Raw genomic sequence first — 8,572 nt, forward strand, 5'->3', positions numbered from 1 at the left:
CTTGAACCGGTTTCTAGGTTCTCTTTCTTTCCTATCTTCGTCGCGAGTTATCGACACGAGTTTTGGAAAATAGAGGACATTTCCTTCCCTAGGGGATATTTTTCTTTTAGAAACCGCGCGCACTTTCTCCTTTCCTCCCTCCAAAAGGATTTTTCTTCCGAGTTTTTCTCAAAGCTCGTATACCGATAACTCGCGACAGCAGAGGTGAAGGAGACAAAGAAGGAAAGCAAGAAAAAGCTACTCGCGATGTTCGCTTTTTTTACATTAATAGTTTTGTATCGAATGTAAATAAATAGATCTGTAGGCCACTTGAACATTGCGTTTGATAATTCTCGTTACGATTACGATATTGTACGAGACGATCGGAATGGAATTTCGTACGGATTCGTAGTGTTATCGAACGAGTTTTGGTAATCGGGCGTGTATTCGAGTCACGAGCCATGCGCGCGATACTATTCGGGAACTGTTATATTCCTCGCAATTTCATACTTGTTCGAACGAAGATACGAGATAATAATTGGAGAATAGTAGAATGGAATCGGCTCTTTCGACCAGATCGTGTGAGATAACACATTAACGAGAGACCCGCTACAATTTCGAAGTTAGAAATTAAAACAAGTCTCGTTGATTATCGTCGCGATCGAGCGGAAAGTCGATTCATTCCGTTCTTGTCGAACGAAGATGTGTTCTGTTCTTTTTTTTCTTCTGCTTTTTCACTTTCGAGATGCACTCGACGATGAACGTGCTCCAAAGACAGGCGTGTTTCGGTGTTACGGGTCGAAAACGCGTGGCTCGACAAATGCCATTCGGCATTGAAATAGAAAAAAAAAAAAAAAACGAAAAAGGAAAAAAGAAAACTATAACTGACTGGTCTCTGCCAACAATACCTATTCACGCAACTCTCTTATCGAATTCCATTGCTTCCTCCGTTGTAATCTCGCGTTTTTTTTTTTCTTTTTGTTCTTGGCGGTGTTGCTAATAATAGTTACTGGTCGATTGATGATCGCTGTGCGATCTATTAAGAAGTTGTGCTGTCACGCCCTCGATAGCGTGGATTCAAAAATGCGTCTGTAGTTAAGAGAGTGGCTGTCGTTATTCCGGGTGTCTTGCAAATAAGTGAAAGATCGCATGAGTCATGAAACGTGTAGGCAGATACGGCTTTGCATCAAGTACAACAACGCGGTAACGTACACGCGAACTGTTTCTTCCTACACGTTTCAAACTGTTCAGAGTGAAACAGAGTGAAAGTCACAGACACATACACACGTGCATGCACACCACAGAGACGATAATTTAGAAATTTAGCACCGGTATATTCCATATTCCATATTTTCGTTGACAATGACACATAGAACGCATCTTCAGTTGGTCGACGTCAGCAAGAGGGAACTAGCACGAGAACTAGCTTTTTGACTGGAAAGTCTTCTTATTCTTCGTTCCTCTGACCTGCGAAAAGAAAACGCGCCACTAATGTTTGCCGTAGCAAAACGTAACAATGGTTTTCGCCCTCTTCCTCGCGAAATCGTCCGTTCTCCTTCCTCCAGTGTCGATCTCCTGCGCGAATGAAACACGCCACCGAGACGATCGAGAAAATACACGTCGATCCTCGTCGGTTCACGCGCGTCCGTTCCACGCGCGGCGATACAGAGGTTTCTTTTCTTAAACGGGTGCAATAAAAGAGATACGCGGAAGAGTCGTCACTATTGCGGTGGATCGTTGTAGTTTTTCGGAATGTAGTTTTTATCGGAGGAAGGGGACGGAGAGAGAGAGACTGCTGGAAGCTCGACAGTGAAGGATCGAACTGTTCATTTTTCAGTTTTTCCATATTATTATTATTATTATTTTCGACGTTGATTTTTTTTTTTTTTTTGTTCTTTTTTTTTTTTTTTTTTTTTTTTTTTTTTTTTTTTTTTTGTTTCTCACTTTCTTTCTTCGTCATTTCATGCTACATTGATGTGATTACTTCGAGTACGACGAGGAAACCTCTTTTGCTCGATTCACCCCCCAAACTTCGAGCTTAAAGGCTTTCGTGCTTGGAATACGCGTCCATTTTTTTTTTTTTTTTTCTCGTTACGATTACATTACTTTTTCGACGCACCAGTTTCTATATATTATACATATATATACATATATATAATATATATTGTACAATACGAGTCTAATTTGTACTGAATACTGGTTGTTGCTACTGTTACGTGCGAAATCCTTCGGACCTCCTTTCGTCGAGCGTCTCTTTCTAGCATCTCAGCGACACGTGTCACGGAGCGAGAGCATTTAACGAAACACGACGGGAATGCAACGTTCCTGGCAAAACGTACATAGTTTGATCGCACCTGATTCGCATGAGTCTTGGATTGATCTCACCAACAGCTCAAATCAAAGCTCTCGGGCCTCGCCCAAAAAAAAAACCTTCCCCACCGACGTGATTTAGTAACATAGATTAGGATGCTTCCCTCGCGTACCTCATTCTCTCTCTCTCTCTCTCTCTCTCTCTCTCTCTCTCTCTTTTCTTTCTCTCTTTCTCTTTCTTTCTTCCTCATCGTTTCATCTCTCTGCATATAATTCTTCTCCTCGACCGAACGAAACGCCATCAAAATGGTGGATCAAAAAAAAAAAAAAAAAAAAAAAAGAAAGAAAGAAAAGATTCATCCGTTCTTCATCCCGCACGTTCTCTCGTTATCTATCGATCTCTCGGCTCATCTATCGACTCCCCACTTTTCATCGAAACGCATCTCGATCTCCATCCTACGGATACTCCGGAGAGACAGCTTCTCTCTTTCTCTCTCTCTCTCTCTCTTTCTCTCTCTCTGTCCTAGTTATCGATCGTTTCACGTTTCTTCAGCTAGTTTCACAACACCGTTCGGAGGATTCGTGCGGAACGCCCCCCCCCCCCCTCCCCCCGCCGCCCGCCAGGTCACGATACACCCAGACTCTCATCAAAAAAGCCTCACATCGCCACTGTTCATTCACCACACGATACATCCCCGCAACGATATATCGCTTCGCGTTATTAAACGACCAAACAGCTCTCGGGCTCCGAGGCGAGAGGCCGCGAGACCGCGTTTAATCAAGTTTCATCACCGGCGACTCTACAGTCCACAGGTCCGTTTCGTTTTGGACGAAATTTTCGAAAACGAGAAACTGCCGCTGTTAATTGGAAACTCGTTTCTTTCTCGCGATTGGGTTTTTTCTCTCTCCTTCTCTCTCTCTCTCTCTCTCTCTGTCTCTCTCTGTCTCTCTATTTTTTTTTCTTTCTTTCTTTCTTTGAAGGAAACATATCAGTCTCGTCGCCACTAGCCTCTGAGAACTTCGCCTGGAGCGAAGGGGGTGTTTAAGAACAGATTCGACAGAAAATTGACGAACTTCTTGGACTTTTCGCTCTCAATTGGTAGAATGAGGTTGAGATCGAGCGTCGATTATGTTTATTTGGAGAATCAAACGAATCTTGCAACGTTCAGTTTATAGAAACGCTAGAGAGTTCGAGCATTCGAGCGTATATTATAAACGATAATGACGAGTCTTGTTCTACCACTTGAAGATCGATCGAAGATAAGCACTGTTCAGAAAAGGGTAATTATTTAGAATAGATATCAAACTTGGAGAATAAAACGGATTCTTAGAGCATGAACAATATCTATAAACTGCTGACTATGACTTTAGATACTAATGGGTTTTTGGTCTTAAATTTTGCCGTGAGTGAACGAGAATTTAATTGTATCGTAACAGGCCAAACAATTGCTGATAATATGCAAAAATTGTATCTCATCTTTGACAAAATACACATGTACATCAGGCTGAAGTGAACTTAGAATCTCCTATTCTAAATAATTACTTAATCAAATAAAAACCATCAACAGTGAAGAGCATAATTGCACCAATGACAATGAAAAATGATCGATACCATAAACTGATTTAACTTGGTAAAGGAAGATGATATAATCAACTTGTTCTCATTTTAAAGTCTTCACTTTAAAAGTAGCTAGATCATTTTCTTTTTTTTTTTTTTGAAAATGATTTTATACCATGTAACGAGGAGGAAAGCGAGATGTACTTTTTTCTCGAAAACTGTGAAGATTCAAACATTAAACAATTTTTTTCACGATTAAATCGATTATGATTTCAAAGATTCAAATTTTCTCTTTACAACGATCACTTGGAACTCGTTGTGTGACTTCTCCCCCAATACTTTATCGAATTTTGAACATTAGGACGAAACGTTGGGATTTCTTGTTTAACATTCAACGTTCAGCAAAATGGTGGAGAAAAATCGTACAATAAGTTTCGAGAGGTCGTTGCAAAGGGAAAGCTTCGATCTTTAAACAAACCTAGCAGATCTAGTTGCGAAGAAAATTTTAACATTTTCACGCGTGTTTGAGTGTCGATAATTTTCGATGAGAACGAACTTACGACTGTCGAAACAGAAGCTTCGCGCTTTAAAACGAGATCAAGCGGGTGGCGTGGGTGTGTTGATACAAAGTTATGTCGTCGACAATTTGTCATTGGCCACTGGTACAGTTGTGCTGTTCACCGTGCGTGATAAAAAAAAAGAAACGAGGATCGAATCATTGCGTGAAAAGTGAAAGAGAAAGGACCGAAATCATCGTTCCAAACGGGTGGGCTGCAGCATCCGGACGCTGGTTTTCCGATAGCCGCTCCTTGCACGGTGTGTTTGTCAATTTGGCGGCGTCGGGACGGCCGATGGGCAACCACGGTTCGATTACCCGTTATTGTTATTACGCGATCCCGTAAATCGGCTTCGTATTTCGATCGGCGCGCAGCCATTCTTTCAAATCCTTCCCACACGCTTCGTGTCACCCCGTGTCACCCCCTCGTTCGAATTCGTTCGAACGGAACCCGCCGCTCCTCAACGTCACGACAACAGCACGGCATCGGATCGGCATCGGTCCTGACCAATTAATCGTTCGTTTGTTCGTTCTCGGATGGAAAGCTTCCGCGAGCTTGTGAATTAAGGATCGCGAGGCACGAATCGACAAAAACGAGAGGTCTTTGGAGGTTGCAGTCTGACGAAGAAAAGGAAAAAAAGAAAAAAGATTCGCGTATTGTCGGTATATCGAGGCGTTTACACGTTTGCTGGAAAATTTCGATATAAATCTGAATTTGTTTTGGCGCTCGAAATTGTGAACAAACGATCGTCGATAGGATATTAAGGACTAAAGCATAAATAAAATTTTCATTGAAAAAATAGAAAAGCTTTACAATAAATTACACGAGCTTCTGTTTGCACATGTGTCGAAAAATCATTTAAATTGTTTAAAAATACATTACTTTGTGTCTATAAAATTCCTAACAAAAATTATAAATTGGTCATTTTGATAGTTCTACTGAAATGTGTCTCGTAAACTACGTGAAAGTTATAAAAATAGACACGCGTATAAAACCTTCAAAGATATCCGATACGTAAGATTTCCGATATTTAATATTCTGTCGTTCCTGGCAATCAAATGGAAACGAAAATCGTTGGAAACAGAAATCATTGAATTTGAACGATCATCGTAACGAGACTTGTAGATAGAAAATACAGTGTTTCGCGAGTTTCGACGATTTTTGCTCTCGATGAAACGAACGAAAGAAATCTCGCGTCGCGCGGACGATGCCTCAGAGTTTCTCTCCCCATCGGTGAAACGAGGGGAATTACAGCTTCTTAAAGCCCCTCCCCCCTGTACAAGCCGCAATAAAAACGACGATTCACTGCTCGCCTCGCGAGAGGTCGAGGTAATTCTTGAAAAATTCTCGCGCGCCGCAACGAGAACGAGGGAATTGCGGCTGCTATGTCACGGTGGTGACCGAGTTCCCGAGGCCCCCTTTTTCGACCGCGAAAATATCTCTCTCGCGCGCGCGATCGTTCTCCTTTGGTTTCGACAATCGAGACGTAGGGATTTCCTACGAGCGTCAGACGCACGCACGTCAGGAAAATGTCAATTGTCAACCGTTTCCCAGCTATTGTCTTCTTTATCGTTAACTCGAGTTTCGAATGTAAAATCGGCGCATGTTCGAAGCGTTAAGAACAAGGCAAGAACATCACGAACATTGTGAAATGTCGATTGTAGGAAATCTCTCTCGTCTCGCGAGATCTTTCTCCTCGAGCGGGAACGCGTTCGCGGCTGATTGACGAAGAAAGCCGACACACAACCGGCAGTCGGTTTCGCCGGATCATCGTTCGATAAATGGAAGAAGAGAGGAAATTCTGAGGGTAGCGCGGAAGGCCGTGCTCCAATTATCCGAAGCAAATAAGCAAGATTAAATTTCGGCCCGGGTAAACGGACTGCGATTGAGCAATTTATCCATCGGCGATGGGTCTTGTGTACTTCTTCGATTGAATCGGGAATCGATCGCTCGCCGAGATTGGGCCGATTCTTCTTTAAAAATCGCTTACGATCGGAAGATCAGCCGTCCGATTGATTGACAAAGAAGACAGAGATCGGTATCTCTGGCAATTCCAACGATCGTTTAATCGAATTAAATTGCACTAACACGTGTCATTCGATGATTTTGAAACGTGAAAATCTCTTATGTTACTGATGTTAATCCAGCAAATTGTTTTCCAACCAAATTTCCGTGAATCTCGTAATATATTTCAGAACCTGGAGGGAAATGGTACTGTGTGAGAAAATAAAATTTCTGTGAACATCTACTTAATAATAAATACAATAGATTCGGCGACACTCTGTAGATATTATTTTCTTAAATAATGAAAATTTGACGAACAGAGATCCACTCGACTGTCAATTTTTGTAGAAGGCCGAAGACGATTTCGCGAGCCCGGTACCGATCCCGAAACGTCCAATTAAAAAGACGGCTGCTTGTTGAGAGAAAGAGAGAGAGAGAGAGAGAGAGAGAGAGAGAGAGAAGCGTACCTGTTTCATAATTAATCGAATTGGAGCACGGCCAAAGGATATCCGAAGCAACGGCGGGCCTCGACCGACCTCGTTTGCTCTCGTCGATCGGTTCCGCGGTGTCTTTTGATAAATCCGCGACTTCTCAACGTCCCGGAAATGAAACACGGATGTAATTGGCTGCGCCCGTTTCGAACGGCCGCGACGAGAACGGAAACCAGATATACTCCCCCCGCTCGTTTAGTTTCTAAGCTCTGGCGCGCGTTTTAAATCGAACGGCGTGGGAGGGACGGGGGTTAGAGCGAAGCGCAACGAGGATTAAAGAACCGCGTTTGAATTCGTAACGGGGACGACGAACGTACTTCGAGGGACCTCTCTCGCGGATTTAACGAGTGTTCTTAGCTTGGGAACTCTCGAACGCGTGTTTAACTTTCGCTGGTGAAACATTTAGTCGGCCGTCTCGTGGCATCGACGAGAACGATACCCGAGAAGATACCCGAATCGTTTAATTAGGGCAAACAAAGAGAAAAAACGAAAGAAATGATAAGCAGGGACGAAAGACGAAAGACGTGACACCGGTAGTTCACAGCCAGCCAATTATATCGGGGTTAAGCAAAGAATCGCGAGAGATCAAAGCTCGTGAGAAGTGAAATTGGAATTTTTGCTCCACATGGAAATCGAATCCGTAGCTCCAGTAGCGAGTAACATAAGTCTGCGAAATCAAAGTGCCACGACTCACTCATGATCGACTGGAAACCGGAAGGAGGCGACCCCTCTCCCTAAAGTAGATCCACCAGATGAATATCGAGTCGCTCTTCGACAGAGATACCTCACTTCCACGGTGTTCTTTTTTATTTTTTTATTTCTTTATTTTTTTTTTTTTTTAATTTTTAACGAAATATGCAGATCACGTTTTGCTGTCGCATGCCTGGAACCTTGAAGGACCTCGGACATCGGACGTTCGAAGGGGCCGGATTGTCGCTTTATCTGCTCGTGTGCTCGTTGATGAAAAAAAAAAGAGCATGTGGCAAAGCATGGACGTAGTGACTGTTCATACTGTATTAGATGTACGATCATTAGATGTACGTGTAGCGTGTTTTCCTCCTTTTCTGTTTTTTCTCTGTTGTTTTTTTTTTTTTATGTCGAGCTTGATCGTTCTACCATTTATTACGTACATTAGATAGATTCACCTCACATACGAACACTGTACGTTCTCTGTAAATGTCCGGGGGACACTCGAGGAGAGTGTTTCGAGATCGAATTGCGTTTAGGCTGCAAACAGGCCCGCGCCAGGACCTTTTTTTTTTTGTAATCGCGTAACATTGTCGAGTCGATGACAAGGCTCGAGTGTCCTCCTCACCCTGTGTCGCGCGCATCGTATCGCCGGAAAGGCTACCCATCACTCTCTTCAGCTTCTCTTTCATCAGAATCGCCCGCGACAGAAATATCCTGCGACTGACGACGCGATCGATCGACCGAGCTCCTTTGGCGGCTTGATTAACGCCCATAGAAAAATATGTCCAGTGAGACGCAGGATACACTGACGCGGGGAAAGTCAGCTTGAAGCCATCAACGTCACGAGTCCGCTTCACTTGCGAGTTACTTTCATATAGCGATCGAGAGTCGATCTTCGCACGCCACGAAATTTGGAAACAGACGTCACACCATCGTGTGCGTGTCTGCCTACCAGACGCGCGCGTGCATCCTCCGACGAGTGA

This window comes from Frieseomelitta varia, unplaced genomic scaffold (assembly GCF_011392965.1).
Source record: "Frieseomelitta varia isolate USP_RPSP 00005682 unplaced genomic scaffold, Fvar_1.2 scaffold_541, whole genome shotgun sequence".
Taxonomy (NCBI): domain Eukaryota; kingdom Metazoa; phylum Arthropoda; class Insecta; order Hymenoptera; family Apidae; genus Frieseomelitta; species Frieseomelitta varia.